At 37.7% G+C, this 20,985-nt stretch overlaps 1 long non-coding RNA gene across 1 annotated transcript in view; it reads right to left on the bottom strand.

The window, feature by feature from the left end:
• Positions 1–488: 488 nt before the first annotated feature.
• The window catches only part of LOC136292955 (uncharacterized), a 77,288-nt gene continuing 56,791 nt past the window's right edge, over positions 489–20,985 (bottom strand). Inside the window, exons 2-3 of the long non-coding RNA XR_010722019.1 lie at positions 7,675–7,749; positions 489–1,827 (exon numbers count right to left, since the gene is read on the bottom strand). This is a non-coding gene — a long non-coding RNA (uncharacterized lncRNA). The remainder of the gene's footprint in view (positions 1,828–7,674; positions 7,750–20,985) is intronic.

Genomic DNA, 20,985 nt, shown 5'->3' with positions numbered 1-20,985 from the left:
GAGACACAACTCAAAAATTAGTTTAAAATGTTAATGGAACTGAAATTGGACAACAATCTCGGTAGGCCACACCAGTCCCTGCCAGCCTCAAAGGCAGGATCAACAACTCAGGATCAAACTGCCTTGGAGAAGTAGAGATCTGAAAAAAATTTAATTTATTTTGAAAATTAGGCTGAATGAACTTTGTGAACTTCAGACCACAGTCACAACTCAGACTACTTTAACAAGCTATCTGGGATGCTCACCTTAGAATCTAACAGGTGGCTGTAAGGGAGGGTCAAGAGGAGGAGCCAGCTGATGGAAACCTGAATAAAATGTACTGTAACTGTATCTCAGCACATATTACTGCCATGGTGGATAGTCAAACAGGCACCTTACTGAGGAAAACCTTCTATATTTATAAGCCATAGCTGGTAATCACACCTTTGAAAGCTGCATGCATTAAGGAGTTTGCCTGCAAGCCTGAGAGAAATTAACTGACCGTGCAAACACAACCACAATGCTCACGTGCTTCCCTTACAGTAAATTCTTAGGAAGCACAGCCAGGTCTCTTCATGTAAGCTCCGCCTGGAAGGCTTTAATAAATGTGACTCCATGGCATCTTAAATAGCCTATTAACAGGAGCAGGAGATCAGAGAAAGCCTTCATGCCAAACAGCCTGTGTGACAGGCAACAATACCGTGCACATGTTCTGAATGTTCAGCTGGAATTATCATAAACAGCCTTGGGAGAAAAGGCAGGCAAGGTGGTAGGGGGAATTCTGCTTACTGCCAGCAGTCACACAGCAAACCTGCCTCAAGTAACCCATTTTGTGGAAAATGTCAGCCACAGGACCAGGCACAGGGTGGAATTGGTAAGATATGCACGTCATGCCTGTATACATCTATTTTACTTGGACTGATAATCAACATAATCTAAGATTTACCTCCAAACTAGCTGCCTACATTAATGATCTAAATGCAATCATAATAAAATAAGATAATCTTAACTATTCTTGGGCTGCCAGAGAGCTCTCTAATTGCTCTATTTAAATTGTTCCATTTCAATTAAATTGAGGAGGAAAAAAAAGTAATAGAATTAAGTGCTTCACTATTTACAGTCCTTGAGTGAATACAATTTACGTAATCTGTGTAGGATCCCTATTAGCAGGGCTCACAGTACGAAACCACAGTGATTAAATCATTAAATCATATCTGGGAAGAGAGAACATTCCCATTGATATAGGAAGACTTGATGAGATGTTAAAACAATTAGATCCATCAAGTACTTTTATGAATAGCAAGGATTGTGAAGGCAGAAAAGGTTTTCAAAACGGAGGGATTCACACTACTTTTACCCTAATACATATTTCACTTTCTCTTTGGTTCATTATCACTGATACAATTTGCATCCATTTTCAATCATTAAATACTAGTTCAGCTCTTCAGTATTTCAAGCCCTGGTCATTAATGTGAATTCATACAACTTATTCCCTCTGCCCCTCCTATCTTTTCCTCAAAGAGAGCACCCTTTTCAATAAATGACTCTCAAATTGCTGTTAGGATAGTAATTTCTAATTTCCATGGTTACATTTCCCAAAAGAGCTGCTGCTGCTAAGAAAAACACATTGGAGGATTGGAGAATTGGAATCGTGTAGCTGGCTCTTAGTTCTCATTCAGACAGCGGGGATGGAGGTGTTGGTTGCAATTCCTTAATTATTTTTTTTTTCTCTTCTTAGTAGCTTGGTAGATCACACCCGAAGTCAGTAAATCCACTCATCAAAACATGGATCTTGCTGCACAGATCTTGAAGACAGTGACTTATTCTTTTGTTTCAACACTTTTGGAGCTATTAGAATAGATAGAAAAGTTTATCAGGAGCACCAAATTGCCCAGTGCCTTGCCAAAAGTATCACTGTGAGATCAGCTTGTGGTGTCACACACCACAAATGAGAAGAGCCCCAGCTACAAGATCAGCCATGGTCATCTCACAGGCATGAGGTTATAAAGCAACCTGCAGAGTTGTTACTTTCACAGGATGTATTTTATAGCACAATGGACAAGTGTTACACATTTTAGCTCAACTTCTTTTCAAATCGAAATTAAAGATGCACAATTATTCACACTGACGATAAAAGTCACAGAGTAATTTTGTATAGAGGTCTGGGTTTGCATTATAATATCCTTGTTTTCTTTAAAATCGTAGAACAATCCTGCGAAAGATTCTCTAATTTAACTTTGAGCTTTGCTTTTACATTTTAAGCTGGGCAGCTGAAGCTGTTGGTCAGCCAGAGGATAAAATAAGATATTGTTTATGCTACCCTTGTAAAAGATCACACTGACTTCAGGTTTCCACAGAAATTAAGCAGCTCAATATGATTTGTCCTGTTAAAAATTACTACATTATTTCAGATGTGCCTGTTGACACAACAGACAAAAAGCTCCTTTGAAGCATCTGTTGGCTTATTTGGAAATCCTTCCTCGTTCATGGATCATTGACCAGAAAGACAGGTTTATCAGAGAAATACTGATTTTCCCCAGTGGCATAAAAACACTGCTACAGTTTTAGAGGTTCTCTTTAGTCTTCTCGACAAATTCATGAGGCTTGAAGTTCTGGACATTAATAAATAAAAATCTAAGAACAGTGGCAATTTGGAGATTTTTTTCTTCCTTAGCAGAGAAGAATGCTATTGCAATTATGCAAAAAAAACCTATTTTGAACCTAGTGCTTCACAGACATTATGGAAAATACGCCTATAAAGAAATATTTTATTGATGATTTAATTTTCTTTCCAACCTAGTTGGAAATTTCACACCTCCATCTTCGTTTAGGACTCGTTTATCTATTAGTGTGAATTAAATGTGACCAGCATTTCCTTTTGCTTAGCAGGAGATGATTAAGGAAATCATGAAAACTTTTTAAATTGTGGCACTGCCTTTCTAAAAATGGTCAGAAAAGCAGCTGGGGGTATTGCTACTGTTAAAAAACCCCTCTGTCTACACAATGTGACGGTGAACTTTGGAAAAGAGAGATGAAATAATCGCCATATCTCTTCCTTTGCTTTGCTTCTATACTTTGTGTGCCTGAAGTAGATTCATAAATCATGGCTGTATTTTTCAATCACGTCCCCTGCTTCAGATTCCCCCGTCCTTGCTTCTTCCTGTGACAGTCACTGTTCTGGCCTGGTGCTTGCACTACTCCATCCCTGCCTTCAGCAGGTCCCTCATTAAGAAACACAGGACTGACTTCAAGCTGAACTGCACCTTGGCCGGCTACACCACTCAGAAGTTTAACTAGGGATAACTCTCTGAAGTCCAAGTGTCAGGACCTCAGCACACATTTTCTCTGCTTATTTGCTTTTCTGAACAAGCCCAGTGAGTTCATTAAGACTAGCAAAAAAAAAAAAAAAACAACTGTCCTGTAACACTGGCAAGTTTTGGCCAGCTTAAGAGCTGAAAAAGTCTGGTCCCTTTGATCAACTCCAACAATAAGCTTCTCATAGTAGTCTGGTTCTTTAAAAAAAAAAGGGAAAAAAAAAAGAAAGAAAAAGGTTTGCACTCCATTGTAAATATTTCCTTTAGAGCAAGAAACTACCTAGACAGTTCAAAGCATTTGTCTTTCAAGGGGAGTTTCACAGACATATCTAGGTGGAAAAACACATTAATGGCAATAGAATAACTGCAAATATTGGGAGAAGGAGGAATGTTTTTGCTATAGTTCTATGAAATTGTTCTTAAATCTCTTTCTGTAGGAGAAACTGGCTGTATTAACAAGGACTAGTGCCTCTGGTGCAAGGCTTCATGATGAGCTGATTAAATCCTCAGTAGGTTCTATGACTTAGGTAAATAAATGAGCATCTGAGCATTCCCACAGCTTCTGAAATGGAATCAGTGCATGTGAAAAATGTACCTCAAAATCCCTGCACTAACACACATATTACATAGGGTTTGAAACAATCACATTTTCAAATGTACTGATGATTTTGTTATCAATTTTGTCTACCTATTAATGCAGAAAAACTGTTTGCACCTTTTAGTAACAGCTCCTGCAGTTTGAAACTATTGCCTCCCCGAAAAAATTTAAGAGAGAAACTTCAGAACAGAAGGTAAAATTGACTTAAGCATTTAATTATTTTCCCATAATCTCTTTGCCCTACACATTTATGTCTTACAAAACATTAATGATTTTCTAAATACAGCTATTACTAACTTAATAAAAATGCTGTGCCAAATGGAAAATGAAGCCTGCATAAAAATGTAGCTGGGTACTCAGGAGAGATGATATTCATCGATCTCCCAAAAATATGCTTGCCTGTATAAAACACAGCAGTTAACAGTGCTTTACATGATTCATAAGAGACTGTAAGGCCATGAAAATAATGCTTGAAAATGATGCTTTTAGGCAAAAGTAAGGTGAAGGCACAATGGTTCCTGCTAGTTTAGAAGACAGTAAAACAAACATTAACATATTCTCCATGTTTGTCATAGGGACACCTTGAAAGTTAATCCAAATTAAAAAGAGGTATCAATTTAAACTGAATTCATTAAACAGTTTTAAATCTTGATACTGACACTCTAAGGATTAGAAATATGGCCATATTACTGCAGCTTAACAAGCTCAGCCCAAGTAACAAGCTTTGTATGTACCTGTGCATTACAAAATGTGAGGTAAGAGGAATTCATTTAAACCTCTTGGGTGAATATATTTAATAACACATTTGCTGTGTGCTAAAAGCACATGCACAAATATATATTCCAGTTAAGCTTATGCCTAGGAACTAATTAGTAAATGCCTATCTACAAATATTTAGACCCACTCCAGCCATTGCAATTAACTTTTTTCATATGTAGCCACTGGAACATATTTAGAATATGTGAGGTTTCCAAAGAAGTAACTTCACAGTCCTCACACAGTTTCTTTCATCTGTAAAATTAATATTCTTCTGTCATTGATAATGGTATTTACATTAAATGGCCAAACAACCTCACCATCTCTACTATCCAGCATCTACATCTTGGTCTTCTTGAGTCTACTGGTCTCAGGACCAGCATCTGCTGGTGGAAAGAGGGAGTTACCCAATGACCAATTCAATAGATCCTGGAATAGTTTTGAATAGTTCAACATTGCCTAATACTGCCTTCTTGTAGAGCAAGCTGCCTTATAATGGGATACTTAAATATTTAACAGGAAAAAAAAAAAAAAAGAATAGGATAATGATTAGCAGTGCAACCAGCAATCAGTTCTGAGCAGATCAATATTAAAAATTATTTAATGTACATTATCTTGCAAATGCAATGAAAAGTGAACAAACTGGCACTGCAAGCTAAGAACTGCACTTCACTTACTGCAAAGTGGTGGAAAAACAATGCATTCTAGTTGAACACACAGCAAAAATAAACCCAAGCAATGCTGAGTCTTCTCTTTGAAAGCATCAGGCTATTTTCATTAAGACACACACTTAGAGGGAAGAAAATGCATTTTAAAAGGTCTTGGGCTTAAATGAGACTTACAAAGTTCTAAATGTCCAAAGAAAAAAAATTGCCTCTAAGATTTCTTAAAGTGTCAAAATTTCTCCGATAACTTAATTATTTTATAATGCCTACAGTGCAATTTTATTAACTTTTAAGATTAAGTCAGCTTCAAAAGATGACCCCTTTCACACAGGTTTTCTTAAATTTTGAATTACAATCAAATTATGAGATTAATTGATTTGTGATTTTTGATATTAAGGTATAAAAATAGTTAAGCAAAAGAATCCTAAGGAAAGTAGTCTCTCTCACATAGAACACATATCTGATAACGAAATTAATATTCTGTGCTTAAGAAAAAAAAACAAACAACTTGAGAAGAAATATGAAGCACTAGGAGAATTGTTGTTAAAGAACTATAGAACCAAATTTAAAATACTTAAGTTTTCTGAACTGCCAGTTATTTTGTTCTATACATAAAGATGGGGGTTTGTATACTCCACACTTGAGGGAATCTACTTTTCTAACTCAGTTTTATCAAATGAGGTTAATTACAATAGATTAAATTGAAGCCTGAAAATGCTTAGCAATTTGCTTGTCTGAACATTGAGATTGTTCCTTCAAAAGGCTAAAAATTAAAACTGTGGGAAGTCAGAGCAGAAAGCAATTCTCAAAATGCAGTAGCTTAGCAGAAAATACTAAAAGAAATGAAATTTATAGTTTGAATCGTGCTTGGCCTGCAGATAAGAAACCTGAATTCACTGGAAATAAGCAGTAGACTAGATATGGTCTGAGAAGAAATTGAAGTGAAATATCGCCAGAGTGAAAGGAGTCCACAAGGAGGGACACAATATAGCACAGAAGAGAGGTCACACCGTGCTATAAAGGCAGAAATGAAAGATCAACTGTTAAAACAGCTCGGACAACAAAACACATACTGCAGCTTTGTACAGGGCAGAGCCCTGGACAGAAGAACTTTTTTGTGAAATTTTAGCGGTAATGGGTTTAACTATGAAAGGAAAGTAATAAAGAAGGCAAACGCTTTCACCTGGAAGCCTTAACTGAGGATGGTTTTAAGCTGTGAGGAGGAGGCCATGGCCAAGTGCAACATCCAGCACAGCAAAGGGCTGCTTTGCTCAGCTGAGGTTGCTCTTTGCACGGTTGTGTGGGGAACACCAGCTTGGAATTCCCAGTCAAAATTCCCGAGCCTCCATCAACAACAAACAACAGTTCTTCTGGAACAAGACATATGGAAAAGCAGGCTTGTGTATGCTGAGCCCTCCTCTCAAAGGGACCAAAACAAGCCCAACATTCTGTGCCTCTTTTCCATCACCACAGCTCCCTGAACACACAGAAAATTATGGACCCTAAGGCTGACTCTGTCCACCACCTCTCAATAAACTGGACCAACGTTGCAGTAATTATAGGCCTAAACCCTGCAGAGCCATAAAAGCTATAAGCCTCTAGAAACAGCAGTCTCTCCACAGTCATGAAGCAGCCTCAATACCAGTAATCCTCCAAACAAACTTTTACAGATTAAGAATTAATAACCAGGCAAATAAATATTTTTAAATTATTCAGAAAAATGAACCCTGTCATTCCACCAAACAAATGGATTTCCTATGGCAAATATAACTAAAGAGATCTTCACAGCTGGCATAAATCATTACATTTCCATTAACTTTAATAGAGAAACATCAACTTCCATTACTGGGATCAAATATAGTTAATATACTTGTCATGCATGATATGTCTCCTATATACTTTTCAGGTAAAAAATATTCATGCCAGATTTCATGTAAAAACCTTAAAAATCCACATCTGCAATTAAAAAATCAAAAGGTAACATTGCAAAGAAGACACAGAAGAAAATATGAATCACTTTAAAAACTGAAAAACTTTTATAATGTAACATGTAATTAATAGGTGTCAAATTTACGATGTAACAAGCAGCCAAGGAGTAGAAAACATGTGGCAAGCTCTTCTTTGATAGATGAGAACAAAGAAAAGAGTTACATCTGAGCCTCTTTTTCCTCTGCTCTCATCTTCCCTCATCCAAGGTAAGGCTTGACTCACTTGCCTTTAATTACCACACTGCCAGATGAAAAAAAAATCCTCAAGACAAGAGCAGAGCAAAAGGCAAAGGCAGCAAAACTGTCAAAGTGTCAGCAGTGCCCCTAGCAGAGAGGGAAAGCTCCCAGAAAAGGCTGTGCCAGCCCTGACTCACCCTGTGGGAGATCAGCCTCAGGATGCTTGGGACATGAACGCAGCACTGCATCCCCACTGGCTGCAGGAGAGCACCCTGAGGAGTAAACAAAACAAACCACAAGAGTAAGGTCATGCTAAATTAAACTTTCTTCTTGCATTAAAACAAACCGGTGCTGTAAATGCCTTTGCTGTTACTGATCAGAGCAGTGTAAAAGCTTTCTGCACACAAAGCGGAAAAAAATACCTTACTTTTGTTTCTCATCCCCTTTTCTGCAGTTTTCATTTTGCTTTGAACTTGGACAAGACCTTAAGACTGTATTTTAAGAAGGTCTAGGAAGATGCAGCAGTGGTGAACTCCTGCCAGGGCTCAGTGCAAGCTGAGGGAGGGAGGGAGGGATGGATGGAGAGGTGCAAAGGTGTGGCAGCAGGGCAGGGTCTGTCCTGTCACACCTGGGCAAGGCAGCAGGGCCCACAGGGCAGCTCAGAGTGCAATCCACAGGCACATCCCTGCAGAAGGCTGAGCCTCAGCTGTGTCCTGGCAGCTGGGATCAGCATCAGGGCCCATGCGGGGCACTGGGGACATCCACAACCAGGCCTGGCCATGGGGACAGCAAGGACAGCAGCACAGCTGTGGCCAGCCCAGAGCTGACTCAGCAACTGGGGCTGCTTCTGATGTACAGAAGTCTGATGTACAAAACACCTACCCCTGTGGAACCAGAGGACACCCACAACAGCCCAGCAAAGCCACACACACTCATCAAGAAGCTGAGGAGGATCAAGAACAAACCAACCTAAAGGAGCACAACCATGGGCCCAAACTGGCAATCCCAGGGCTGCAAGATCCCTAAAGACCATGGGCCCAACCCTGCAAAATCCCCAGGCTGCCAGGGTCCCTAAAGCCCGAGATTCCAGCCCTGCAATCCAAGGGCTGCCAGGCTCATGAAAGCCCAGGAGCCCCAAAGCCCACAGCTCCACAGCCCTGCAATCCCAGGGCTGCCAGGCTCCCCCAAACCCAGGGTACCAGCTTGCAAATTCCTGTCACAAACTGACCCCTCAGCTAAATCCCACAGAGGGGATGGATTGTGCCAGTAAAGTTTCTGAAAACATTTTCGGAAACCACGTATTTGTAAAGCTGTAAGCATAAGGAAAGAATGCAGAAGGAAAAAAAACCACTATTTTTCAGAAGCTGACTTCCATTTTATAAGAGGAACAGATGTTTTATAGTAATTAAAGCTCATCTTTTTTGTACAAGGTGACTCTTGAAGAACATATATACTCCAAGTAAACAAGTTTACTGTATTGCTTTCATATGACGTTGATGATACACAGTTTTCCTGTAAATCTAGCTTATACTAAAAGAATTACTTCATAAAAAAAAAATCTCTACTTCAGCTCATATGGCTTATCATTCTATTGCTTACACTCCTCGCTAAGCCCTAAATAATTACTTTTACTTAGTCCGTCTTTGATATTTATGGAAACTTCCTCCCTATAATATAAAAATGAAGCATAGACATCTGAGATTAGTAACCAAATGAACCCAATGTTAAGTTGATTAAAACCTTCTTAGCAGCAGTGTACCACATTGTCACACTCATAGAAGCAATTTTACATAGTTAGAACTATCCAATTACTTTTCCAAATATATTAGTAAAGTGTTGTAAACAGTGCAATGTGCTAGTTTAAACAGCACACAGTAAAATATGTATACAGTTCAGTAAATCACCGTGTCAAGGCTGGCTCTTTTGTAGCAATTATTGTGTCAAAGTCAGCTCGAGGTCAGCTCCACGTGGAAGCTGTAGGATGTTTGCAAGTGGAACCCACTGGGGGGGCCATGTTTGTGAGTGCTGATGCAGTGCAAGGAGGAAACAATGAACTTCATCTCTTAGGACAAATCCTCTGTCCCACCAGGGAATTTGTCAAGGCCATGGACTGCTGGCAAACTAGCAGGACTTGCTAGGCAAGAGATAAACAATCCCATCTATAGACTGAGTGTAGCTATCTGACCTATACAACAAGATAAAGATGGTAAAATATAAAATATGCATGCAATCTGGGAGGAAAAGAGACTCCTCACCAAAACTACCAAAAAAATCCTACAGACTTCAGCTATGCCTTGATGATGTATTTTCCCCAGCTGAGGACAGCGCTGAGTACAGGCAATTTTCTGTAGACAATGTCAATCTGTTGATTAAAACCTACGTGTCAGAGAAAGTGAAAACTTGACTGTGAATGTGTGAATGATTCATTATCCAGATGAAAGGAGAGCTGCGCTTGACTGGGTACAAACATCACCAACTTGTTTTCTTCCAGTTTTGCGACTATCTGCCATTTTATTTTAGCAAGAATAGCATAACAAAAAGAACTGGTGTTCTTTCTTTCTTTCCCCCCCTTTCATTTTCAGTGGGAAGATGCTGTACATGGCTGACAGTTTTCAAATGAAGCATTTGTCACGTTTAAGTTAGAATAACATTAAAGTCAGAACCCAACTTGCTTTTGTGATAACAGGAAAGTCTCCACCTATGTTTTTTTTCTGTTGGAATATGAATGCTGCTCACTTTATGTGATAGTTTATCTGGAAGAAAAATTGCAACAGACCATTGCTCTCCAAAAGTCTGCATCTTCGAACTTTCCTGCTGTTTCTGTATTAGTTGTCAGTCTGAATTTTATACATCTGAAAAGATTTAAATGCTAAAAAGACCAAAAGGTACATGTCAAACCATAAGTACTCAAGTCAATCCTCTCTTGCATGCCTCAGCCTTCTTTTTGTTTTATATCATGGACATTGGCTTGATGTGAAAGACTTCAGACTGTAAAGATTTGGCTTCAGTGAATGCTGAGAATGCTCAGCCCAGTGCTTCTGCAACTGAAGTGATTTCAAGTGGTTTTACTAATGAATTCTTAATCTAGTTTGGTGGAAATGTGCATTAAAAATAATACTTAGTTCTGGGATTAACATTTCAGAAAGAAATAAATGAAATGTTTGAGTTCAGAGCAGAGTAACAAAGGTGACCAATGCTTTTACTTATAATGAAATATTAAAAGAACTAGTGAACACAGAGCTGCACTGAGCAATAATTCAGGGGTTATAATGGTAGTGTAACTTTTCAATAGCAGTCCTCAGAGAGTAGAAGATAGAAAGGAGGCAAATGAAGTATTTAAATCAGCTGAATCTAGTAGTAATGAGAAAAATCCAAGTAAAATAAATTCTGAGAGAATGCTGGGGGGGGGGGGGGGGGGGGGGGAACCAACAAACCAGCCAGAGTGGTCTCACTCAGGCAATAATCTTCTAGTGGAAGGAAGAGAAGAGTCATAGAAACCCCACAGCAACAAAGCTTCTAAAAGTAGATCTGAAAAGAAAGTAAAGTGGAAAATTCCCTCTAAGTGACATTCTCAATATATTAAGTTGCATCTGTACCTGTTTTGTGGCTGAATAGTCAGCTCTATTTTTATTTTGATACCATTAGTCAACGGTGTATTGTAATGCTTTACCTTGTGGTGCTATTGTTGAAAACATACTTTTTGCAAGCATCTCTGGGAATAATAACCTCCAAAACTTTTGCAATTTGCAATCTAACATAGGCACAATTTAAAAATAAGCTCTCTATTAGAAAGTACTGTATAGATTTTAAAAGGTCATTATTCAGGTTTAAACTCTAGTCTAGTTTTCTTATGCTCTCAAATTATCTAATTCCTCAAAGGAAGGATAGGTGAGGAAAAGTTGTGCAAAAAGCAGAGTAAGTTGCTGTATTTTTAAAGGGAACAGAAATTTCAATCACTTCTATGTTGGCCATTTTGTTATAAGCTGTTGTACAAGCACATCTTATTTATAGCTATTCTGATGAACATCATCTAGATAATTGCTTTTACTTCAATGAGCTGTTCTGGAAGCTATGGAACAATCTCTTAAAATTTTATGCATTCTAATTCTGCATTGATAGAAGTATTACAATGAATGCTGTAGGCTGACATAGGACAGCAACTGTTGGCACAAATTTTACAGTCAAGATGAGCTACAAAGAGGCAAGGCCCAGCTGGAGTTGTTTGACAGGTAACTGCTTATTGTGAGTCCTCATTGATGCTAAACTGGAATGGAATCCCTATGGAAGCTTGTAAAAACAATTTTAAAATAATTGAATTCAAAGTTAAGGGGCACTTAAAATATTCTCCAGAAACCAGTGAGCAGGACCACAAGGAAGGACAAAGACGGAACAAGCAACTTTTTGGTGCCTTAAGAAGCCATCACCTCTGAACTGGCTAGATCCACTTGAGAATGCTTTTAGCTTGATAACTGTGAATTGCCAATAATTGCACTAATGCCACCATTTACCATAAGGAATTCAGTTTCAAATGGATGACTCAATGCTTAATACAAAACACCTTTCAAACTGCATTTCACATATGTGTGTTTCAATAAAGAAATGGGACAACTCTATTAGCACTACTTCACACTACTAAAACTTAAACGTTAAAAGTTCGCAGCTATTGTAGACGCATGCTTTTTTGATTTTACTCTTCTGCAAGAAAACTAATGAGATTTAAAGGATTTGAGCTATCAACTTGGAACTTTATTCAAAAATCAACTTTTTCCAGATTCTGATTCTCTTTCCTTAATTGCAGATAAAATGGACATTCTATGTTAATAACACTTAGTTATAGCAGAAAGTCTTACGTAGGTCTCAAACACAGAAGAGTAGTAATTCTCACCAAGTTCCTTACTTGTTCTTAGGGTGATCAATAACTTTTTGTGTCTGATGAGGACATGGACCTACAAAGATGCCTAAGAAAATTCTGTGTTACAAAAAGAAATTAGTTCTATAGAGACAAAGTTTCATGTTTCCCCAGAAGTGACTGTAGAAGATGTGCCAGTGAGGGAAAATTTTTAGCCTTTATTTCTCTAAATTTTGATTTTGTAAAAATCTTACATTATCAAGAAGTACTACATTTTCTATGTGATTTGATGTCAAGTCACATCATAAACAGAACATTCTGAAATAATATCCCTGCTTAGTTTATGTGTGCTGTGATTAGAGATGGTCAAGAGACAAGGAGGATACCCAAGAACAAGGGGGTTCATGCTGAAATGAACACTGAATAGCAATCCATTTTCTTATTGTTATTTTAGCACATTGAGTGGGTATCAGAGACCAGCACTTGCTGTGCAATTTGGTGTTTGCACAATAATGCCCTCTGTGGTCAGCAGCTTCACTGCTGGAGCATCATAATGGATGGTGTCTAACAATCATCTCTTATCTGCCACCCAAAAGGCAATTACAGCCATTTCCTCACTGGAAACAGCAATCTCTTCTTTATTTGGCACTAAAATTATTAGCTCTTTTAAAGAGTTGTAACATGGATTAATCAATACAAAAGCTGTTTATATAGTCCTGATAATGATCCATTATCCCTTAATCTGATTCCTGAACTTCCTCAGGGTATGAAGGCATTTTTTTCCCCTTTTTAAATGAATATCATATCTTTAGTAATGGCACATGGAAAACCTAAGTAGGCACTCTCCTCGAGTTATATTACCCAAATCATTTTGTCTTTCAAGACAAGATTCATTTATGGCAAATAATTATATTCAGGAAAGGGAAGTAATAATGCAATAATGTATCTACCTAATACAAACAAGTTTAAAGTGAAGCCTGACCTAAGTGTTTGCTGAAATACTGGAATTAAAAAAAAAAAAAAAAAAAAAAGGGAAGTTCTGTCTGGTTGTGATAAATCCTATCATCTGCGAACATGCCTGAAATAGCGTGGGGAGTGTTAGAATCTACTCCTAGACACGACTGTGCACTGTGTGGATTGCAATCAGTACTACAGATGCGCTCTGTGATAACTTGAATTTAATGGATTGTCACTTTGAGTATGAAGTCAGCTCTTGGCACAATCTGGCTTTTGAGTTCAACGTTATGTTTGTTTTAACTTTGCAGTTTGGTGATTAATACTGTCATATCAACTAATAAAATAAAAACAAAGAACCCCACCCAAGCCCTCAACGTAGCATGGGAGGAAGAAAAATGTGATTAATGAAGTAACTGCATGACAGAAATCACACAGCAGTGACCCAAGCAGTAAATTCTTGAAGAGGTACACTGAATATCTGCAGTTTGGGTATCTAGGGATGACTGTGAAAAACAAACTTGAAAAAAAAAATTAAAATAAAAATATTAATGCTAATTAATGTTGTCTTTTCTTTCAGATCCTTCTCATTGCACCATCAATATTGTGCTAACTGCAGTACCTGTTTAAAGTTTTACAGGTCTGCTTTTGAGCAGAAAAGAAATGGACTGATGTGAAGATGACTCTCACAATGATTAAACTTTAATCCAGAGAAGAGGGAAAACAGTATGTAAATTATCAATTCTTTCAGGAAACTCAGATCAAACTGACTGTTTAAATCATAAAGAACAGTTTATTCTCTAGAGAATTAATTCAAATAGGAAATGAAAGTACCAAAGCAAGTTTTCCTTGTGCTCAGATTCCCATACCTCAAGGTTCAGTGCCCCTCTATATAAAAGCATAAATATCTTTGTCTCAGACTGAGCACTGCATTGATAAATAGCATTGGAGGTTGTGCATCCAAGTGTAACATATGACAGAGCCTTGATTTCCCTAGAAAACTCTTTTAAAACCTTTTTTTTCTTTGTTCATATTTGATTTTCCCCTTTATCCCCAAAAAGCTCCTAAAAGTGTAATTTGTTTAATTAAAAGAGCTGCTGTGGGTTTTTACATGAAGATATGAACTGGTGAGCCAGGTCTTGCAGCAGAATTATTTGAGGCAGGTAGAATAAACCTTACTGCTGAGAGACTTTCTGAATTACCACACAACATGATGAGTACTTTAATCAAAATTTTACAAAATCAGAAAATGGTTGAAATGAGAAGGGGCCTCTGGAGATCATCTCATCCAGTCTCCTTGCCCATAGGAGAGCCACCTAAAACTGCTTTCTCAGGATCTTGTCTAGACAGCTCGGACTATCTCCAACGATGGAGACTCCACAGCCCCTGTGAACAGCTTCCAATGCTTGATCAAAATTTGGGTTGTAAGTTGGGTGTTTTCTACTGCATCTTTGCTAAGTTTATTGGCACAGTTTATTTAGAACAAGTGCTCTTTCAAAGGCAGAAAATAAAAACGTGGCTTCTATGGTTCTTCCTATTTGCTGCTACAGAAAGTGGAGTTAAACTGTTGCAACATTAAATATGGAAATATAGGTCTATAACAGTCATCTTTCAGTGACATAGTATGTACTGTTTATTATGTTAATTTATAGAACTTTTTTACCTAATCTAATAACTTCATTTGACACTCTAATAAATTTTCACCAGGACACTGTTGGGTGATTAATACACTCAATGAATTAACAATGCATAGTAATTTTAGTGGTGATAATCAGCTGTGATTACTGACCAAGTCCAGCCTTGACTACGTCAATATAAAACATGGCAAGACACAATTAAGGCCAGAATAATATACTTTACAGCAAGTCAGATAATAAGAGCTGAGTTAGTATCTCAATTTCTACTAATAGGCACTTTAAGAAAATAATCAAAACTGCTTTACTCCGATTTGGGATTCCTTTCTATTAATTTATAACAGATACTGTACTTTCATTAGCCACGTCTACCACCACCACCTTCAAAGGAATCATTTTCCTTTTTCATTTATTCCATCATCATTCCATAAAACTTCAGTCACAAACTTCAAAAAACAGTCTCAGTTAATTTGTCATGAATTAGCTAAATTAGGACAGTTCACTTAAGTCTCTTTGTAGGAAAAAGAAAACAAGAGTTGAAAATAGACCTTCTGAATTCAAGGCATTCTGGGACCCTAACGCTCCCAAGAGTGTCTATTTCCAAATAATTGACTCCTACCTTTCTAATGAGAGAAAGATTCAGGTATTTTATGTATGTATATATATATATTTAGATACATAAATGTGTCTATATGAGCATAAGTGAAATATTCCCTTATTTCATCTATGAACTATCCATACACAGCCTTAAATGTGCAAAAGCACAGTTGGGATCTAAGTATTTTCTTTTGCTCTCTTTTCCACCATACTCTGGTGGGGTCTTTGCTTTGAGGGACATAAGAGCTTATGGCGCATTTTGCTCATAGCAGGAATATTATTTTGCTTTCCTAATTACCAACAACATACACAAAGATTGTAAGGCGAAAATACATGGTAGCAAATAAACACTTTTTCTCAGCCAGCCCTTACACTCACGGTTTTTAAAAAAAAATCTCAGGAGCTCAGGTGTCCCTTTCTGATCCACCAGGGTGGCATGAGCTGAAAATACAAATTGGGCACGCTGAGGCTGCTGTTAGATGAGGGAGGGGGAGACAGCAAGAGGGAGCACAACCAAGTGGAGAGCAACACCCAACTCCAGCCCCCATGAATTCTGCTCAGTGCAAACAAACAAAAAAAATCAACAAACCAATCAACCAGAGCCCAGGTACCTATAGCAGACTCATCAACTCACTCCTAAGAGATGAGCATTTACTCCTCTGCCTACCTTTTCAACATTAATGAATCATTAAATATTGCTTCTTTACCTCTCTGACCTTTCAATGATTAAGGAGCTGATCCCTATTGCACCATAGAGTATTTAATTACTTGGAAAGAGCATTCTTAGAAATGGTAAAAACAGTGCCTTGCATGTCTTATGGACATTGTATTTAGATTGTATATGGATTCCTGATAAATGTAGGATGATACAACTGCTAACCTCCTACTTTACAAGTCTAAAGCAATATTTCTTTTCCAAGCTTCCAAATCAGCAGCATTTGTCAAACGGCCGTGACAGGATAGCATGAATATAGTGTGGGAAGCACTAATTACAATAACCCTAAGATGGTAATTTTGCATTTAAGGCCTTTTCAGAATCTTTTTTCTATGTAAATAGATATAATTTCCTTCTCATTTTTCACAAAATGAATTATCTGGAAATAAATAAAATGGTTCTTCCAAAGTAGCTTTCCTATCACTAGGGAGATCATTGCTTTTCAGAACAGAAACTCTTATCTACATTCATCTAAGGAAGACAAGATGTTTTTACCTCAGGTAAATGAAATAATATTTCATTTATCCTAAATTCTTGGTATAATTGTTTGGCGATTTTTAGGGGAGAAAAAATTGATAGAGGTAAAAAAATGGAGGTTTCTGGCCAACCTTTTCCCATACTAATACAAAAAATATACAATCAAACATTCCAAATTCAATGTATAAACATAATCCTCAGACACCTAGCAGGGAGTATATTTTGGGTGAGGTCTGCAGTGCTCTCACTAGAAATTTAAAAATCACAGAACTATGTTATTAGGAAATGATCAGCAAAGACTATGTGATACACCAAATGGAATCAGAGAGGACAGAAGGGAAGGAGGAATGAAAGGCTAAAAGAACATCCTAATTGATAAAGTCTGGGGAAAAACACCCAAAAGCAGAATGTAATTTTATAGAAACATAAGTGGTGGAGATAATGTCAAAGCTGGTTATAGTTTTTTACACAGGTGATAGGACAGAAGGCACACACAGAAAGTGGAATTTGGAGCCAGTCAAATTCCAGGGAGAGAAGGCTTCTCCTCACTGCATTAATCCATTTCTGGAAGGTGGAGGTCACTCTTTTCACTGGTTTCTGTTTGTCTTAACAATTAGATGTTCTTTGGCAAAGGCAGGTTGTAAGCACTGGCTGAAGCACTCGAAAAATCACAATATTAACTTGCAGAACTACACTTGTCTATAAACAGTACATCTTATTGTGACTTGGACCTAGAATCACAGTTCATTTGGGAAACTACTTCCTAAAAAAGACTCCAAATTGTTACAGTTGGATTTAAGTCACAAGATACTGAGTTAGGCTGTTTTGGAAACAGCACTGTAAGAAGAAAAGTCCTTACCTATTCATAGCATGCCACATTACTTTGCACATTGGGTATATTAGTGCAGAACGTGGAATATGCCAAGAATTACTTGGATTTAACACCAAACAATTGTAGTTTATAAAACCTCTCAGCCTGATGGGAATAAAAAAGATTTTGTGCTCCTTTAAATTCCTTAAGCTACACTCCCTGTTCAGCAGCATGTTGCCAGCCAAAATCTGAGCTGTGTTTGGAACTGGACACCACAGCAAACCCATTCTTTGGGAGAGGCAGCAGCAGTCTCACTGAATCAGCTTCTTGCAAAAAGAAAGAATTTTTTTTCCAGAAACTGCTCTTCTTGCCTTTTCCTCAGAACATCCAATAGACATAACCCATACCCTAGAGCAAGGAAAACCTAGTCTTCTTTCAGAAGTCCTGAGAGTGTTTCAATATTTACCATTATAACTGTGGTTTCTTAACTTTAGCTCATAAGTTGCTAGTCCTGGACATGTGTAAACTCTTCTCTGGACCTTCTGTTTCTCTTTTCCCCTCCTGCCTTTCAGTGCAAGCCCCGTGTTCAGGCTCGGTGTGTAAAATCCTGCCAGAGATGATCACCCCCTGCTGTAGCCATTGATACCAACCAGGAGGTGTTTCCTTGGCAGCAGGATCCACCATGAGATCCAAGAGACCTGGAGGCTTTGGACTCTGCTTCAGTAGAAAGAACTGCACTGAGTCATCTTAGCAAACACACAGCAAAGAAGGCGAATTATCCAAAGGAAAGGACACCCTACTGCTCCGATATATTTGCGACTCTTGGCAACATTCCTGTTGTACTGGGAATAATATTTAGCTGTTATTTGCAGCAACTTTGTGAGGAATTTGCAAAGATGAGCTTCGTATTTTGAGCTTTCAATCTGTTAAGAGTATTCCGAGAAGAAAAGTTGCCAGAGAAAATGCCAAGGGAAATCTTTATTTAGCACAGAGGTTTTCTGAATTAAATCAGACAACAATCTAATTTCTATTCAACCCTCACTAGCAAGCATTTTATTTTGGGTAGAATTAAGCAACATTCTGTAAGTTGAGCCTGGTAGTACTCAGAGTTATATGCAGAAGTAGCACTGTAACATGTCAGGGTACGTTTGTCCTTTTGTACTGTGCTCTACACCGGAAGGTAGAACACTGGATGATGCTGTGGTGTAAAGATCAAGACATTAGAACTGTGCACCTCAGGATTTTTTTTCAATTTTTAAAACATTTTAAGAAATTATAACTATTATTTTATCAGCACTTTAGTACCCACAGGTGTATATCTTTTTCTTAGTGATTTTACTGAAAATATTCCCACTTGATTAAGCCCAGAAGATTATTATATATATGTTGTATTTAATTATTCATTTATTTGCCTTGCTCTTGGTGTTGAAAAGTGTGTTGTTCTCAATTTTGATATACATTAGTAATTTAAGATTCTGTTCAATTTTATAACCTTGGGAAGCAAAACATGATACAAAATGGAGATTTAGAGGAAACAGTTGAAGATTTATTACTTTGTCTTCAGCTTTAACATTGTGTAATTAAGCCCACAGAGATTTTTCTGAGATGTACCCTAAGTACTTCTACACCAGGAACTAAACAGAAGAGAATTTAATTCCTCGGGATTTTGCTAAACTTACAAAACCAGCAAGACATTCTGCAGAACAAAGACAGCTCTCACCTTTTTATAAACAATTTGGTGTTATTCTTGATCTCATAGATTCTCGCAAATTACTTTGATTCCTAAAAATATTGTGTAAAAAATAATCAAGAGGCTTTCTGGTACTTGCTTGGATTATATCACATTTAATTCTATCCTATTCTAAATAAAATATGCCATCCTTTCTGTTTTTGGGGAAAAAGATCAAAATTCTGTTCTGATCTGTTTAAAAGTACCCTATTTGTAAAACCATGCAACTGAACCTGCAGGCAGATACTTCCATTCGTGACATCCAAAGTTATCAATAATCTTTAAAGTAGGTTTTTTTAAATTTATGTTATCTCCCCTGTTTTTTGAAAGTAGGCAATGGGACTTTCCACAACTTATTCACTCAATCAGCACTAAGAGTTCCTGGATTTTTCTCAGTTTTAGTTGTGGGCATTGTGTGCCTGACTGGGCCTGAGATGGTATTTCTTTGGTTTGACTGCCCCTGTGGCATGAGGAAAAACAAAGTCATTCAGGCTACAGAATTTTCCTCAGGGTGGAAAAGTTTAGAGGTGGCAGAGAGCTGTCTCTAGTCAAAAGTTCTGTCCCGTATTAATGAGTGACAAAACCCCAAAAAACTCTGATTGATTCAAACCTGAACGATTTCATCCAAAGCAAAACATCACTGGAGTCCTGACCTGCCAAATTTACTCTTCAATTTGCAGAGACACTACTTTAAGGTCATAACAGTAAGTTTTCACTGGGCCTCAGCTGATCAAATTTTATCTTAATTGTTTACTTGGGATAGGCTGGAACTTTAAGCTTCCAATGACAGAACCAAGCTGTGATAAGCACAGGAGAGCACTGCCTCTTCTGAGGCCCTGAGCAGAACTGGCACAGCTGCCATCCACTCCTCTGAAATACAGTTGCATCAATGACGGCAAAAAAAGCATAAAAAGTGATAGTAGAATTTTTATGTGAAAGATTTCCACATGGGTTTTAAGAGTGAAGTAAAAAGCTCTATTTATACTTTTTAAATATATAAATAGAAATATAGAAGAGAGATTTCTGCCTAAAAATTTCCAGAAAGAGATAGGATAGCTGCAGTTCAGAGATCCCAAGCTAGGAACCTGCTGGAGAGAGGCTAAACCACAGTCTTTAATCAGGCCGTAAAAATTCTAGATTTATCCTGACATGTACAGTCACAGTGCTCCTGAGGGGGCTGGTTCTGAGCACTACCTGCCTTTTGTCCTCACAGTGCTACTGTGTCCTCATTGGTAAAACTGGAGAGCCTCAGATGAGTAAATCATATTATTGGTAGGTTTAATATCATCTTCATAGCAATTAGCAACCACTTTTTATATCCTCCTGAAAGGGAAAATGGCCTAATAGTTAACTGTCACTGAGGTTGTGCTAAATGCCTGAACTATAACATAATATACATTTTAAGATTTGTTTGTGCGAGGAAAAGCTTTGATAAGTTATGGGGCAGGGCTCTGTTTATGTTTGAAATAATTCTTTCCAAACTCTGAAACACACAAACAATAAGAAACCTCTTTGCCGATTTTAGGAATAACTGAAGGGCAGTCCAACAGGGTGTACCTCAAGGAAATAATTCCCATCAGGGAAGACATCCATCCTAATAGTGTTTAATCAGGAAAACCAGGGCAAGGTAAGATTAGTCTGTTTTCTGCTTTATTATGTTGGGCTGGTTTGTTTGTTTGTTGTGGGGGTTTTTTTCCCCCAATCTGGTTCACCAAGAGAGGGAAATTTAATTTTAAAGGATC

This window comes from Chamaea fasciata, unplaced genomic scaffold, assembly GCF_029207755.1.
Source record: "Chamaea fasciata isolate MVZ Bird 193981 ecotype frontalis unplaced genomic scaffold, bChaFas1.0.hap1 SCAF_8, whole genome shotgun sequence".
NCBI classification, from domain to species: domain Eukaryota; kingdom Metazoa; phylum Chordata; class Aves; order Passeriformes; family Sylviidae; genus Chamaea; species Chamaea fasciata.
Note: the sequence above shows the minus strand (reverse complement) of the source record. Positions and strands in the feature narration are given on the sequence as shown.